This window comes from Mytilus californianus, unplaced genomic scaffold (assembly GCF_021869535.1).
Source record: "Mytilus californianus isolate M0D057914Y unplaced genomic scaffold, xbMytCali1.0.p SCAF_1, whole genome shotgun sequence".
Lineage (NCBI taxonomy): Eukaryota > Metazoa > Mollusca > Bivalvia > Mytilida > Mytilidae > Mytilus > Mytilus californianus.
In genome coordinates, this window is record NW_026262581.1 from 91,357,563 (window position 1) to 91,360,197 (window position 2,635).

Sequence of the window (2,635 nt, forward strand, 5' to 3'; positions counted from 1 at the left end):
CCAATTTCAAAAAACAAAACGCCAGCACTCAATGTACCTACTGCAACCCTCAGTGTACTACAATCAATTACTAAATATATGTAAGTACCGATACTCACAGTTTACAATGTAGAGCAGAAACAACACCAAACCTCCAAGGCACGAACCAACATAGACACAACTGTGAAATCTGGGTCCCAAATATTCAGTTCTCCTCACAAACACCTGAAGCTATACAATTCAAACATATAATAAAACAATACAAATGGAAAAATACATGGTGAAAAAAAAAAATACAATCAAAAATACATAAGATTGAAAATTTAAATTTAATGAAAACTCTCTAAGCCTTTTAAACAAATCCCACTTCTGACACCAATTGTCACGGATAGACGAGAGCTGACTTAGGAGTTTGTACTTACAGATAATAAATGACTACTACTTTAAACAAAATAACAATTTAATTAGGTACAAATTTACAAATATAAATAGATGAAATCAAATGAAATAATACTGTCAAATGTTTAATGAACTGTTCCTTCTTCTTTATATTAAACTATGAAATCTGGATAAACGATACTACGGAATTTTACGTATTTGGTTTTCGGTAACTACACAAAACTGGCCCAACATAAGCGGTGTACACATTACGGCTGCCCTATTGTCTAGACTCGACTCCAAATATTCTATGTTGCCAAACTATTGATGATAAACACGGAACTCCGCACTGTCAACAGGTTTCACCACCATCTGTACTATATCTCCATACTTTACCATACAAAACTACATACACCTAGCCCGCAAACTGGGACCTATTGAAATACATACTGTACGTTAAGATACAATACTATACTTAAGAAATATACATATGTTTATGTATTACACATGTCGCATAAATAATGACAAATACTTAGTACGACTACTTATGTTCAATCTATAGAAGATTATAGCATATTGAATAATGCATTACTTATACACAAATAATTACGGCATATCGTATAATGCCTTACTTTACACAATACAAACTACGGCATATCGTACAATGCCTTACTTTACAAGTCACATAATTGACTTTATTGTATACTATCATTATACAATTACTACACACAATATACAGCTTTTAACGCTGAATATACATTTATGCTTATACGTTGCATATTACTTTACATACTTATGGAGATACATACATCATTGCATTATCGTACGCAAACGTTCCTAAAATACCAAACAATTTCGATACTCGAATATTTACTACAGCCGGAAACATATAACCGTGTTAAACTTTCATTATAATGAACATTAATTAACTTATTACATTTATAAAATAGCAATGTCAAAAATTACAATTACAATTGAAATAATTATTCTATATTTGCGTTGTTGCAGAAAACTGAACACTTTAGAACGAATAATGATTAAATAAATAAGAATAAATTGAATCCTACCTCAGAAATCCAGTGTGTGTGTCCACGCCACATTGTAAACTAACTTTATACAAACATTTCTGACCACACCTTGACTCGTTAAGGTGTTACCTGAGAGTGAATAGTCAGCTCATCAAATACAGGTATCACTGTTACTCAACCCTTTCGACAAGTTTACAGGTAAATGCCCAAGTAAATAGTGGACACTACTTAATTAATTAGATGTAAAATGTGGACATGTATTATACACCGAAGTCTGCAGAATATAGCATTTATAAGATACTGACGTTCTGCAAATCGAAATAGAATTAACAACCAAAATAACAACATATATGTGAGTAAACAAAGTCACCCTTGTGACACTAATCATTTGGTTATCTAATTGAAATTTTCTTTTGGATACACCTTTTATAAGTAATGGTTTTATTACTCTTGAATAGCCGCCTCATGTTGCAAAGTGAGCACATTGTGAGCATGGGCTGGGCAAGCGCTCAACATGCCGAAAAATAAATAATTGCAGAGTATGTATACTTAATTTACTTATTGTTTGACATGGGCTGTGCTAGCTTGACAGGTTATGGATAGGGAGGTATTTCGATGTAACACACTGTTCTTCGAATTATGCTTCAAACTATTGTCAATGATCTCTTTGCCACTTAGGAGTTTTTTATTGGGACAAGAATTGTTACATAATGAATGTTTTATTGTTCTGTACCTGTATGCTACCTTTACATGTGTATTCCTCAAGTTTAAGTGCTTTCCCTAAACAAGATTTCTATAACAAATTGAGTAGAAAAAATGAATATTATTTTTGCTTAGCCATGCTGGCAACTCTTAATATTTTAGCATGCATTCAGAACTGCATGTTCTATTTTGATTAGGCAACTCTTATATGTTAGCATGCATTTAGAACTACATGTTCTATTTGGATTATCCCTTGTTTTTATATAGAATACATAAGCTATTATGCTAAGGTAATTACTGTATTTTTCTACAGAAAGTCGCAGCATCATAAAAAAACTTTTGTAAATGTATTATTCATTCTAATTCCACTTTACCAACACTAAATGAACAATGCAATGGCAGTGTTGTTGATTTTTTTAAACCAACGTTTCGTCATAATCTAAGTAAGTTAATTTTCACGACTTTGGAGTACTGAAGAATTGAAACTCTATATCAACCACTTCACGCAAGTCTTACAGAGAACAATTCCTGACTTCAATAGACATGAT

The 2,635-nt window shown here is 32.1% G+C and overlaps 1 long non-coding RNA gene across 1 annotated transcript; it reads right to left on the reverse strand.

Annotated features, from left to right (window-relative positions):
• Nucleotides 1-421: 421 nt before the first annotated feature.
• On the reverse strand, nt 422-1,745 carry LOC127726009 (uncharacterized). The gene is made up of 2 exons (XR_007993286.1): nt 1,425-1,745; nt 422-791 (listed from the first exon to the last, which is right to left on the reverse strand). It is a non-coding gene; the product is annotated as an uncharacterized LOC127726009 (long non-coding RNA).
• Nucleotides 1,746-2,635: the final 890 nt, after the last annotated feature.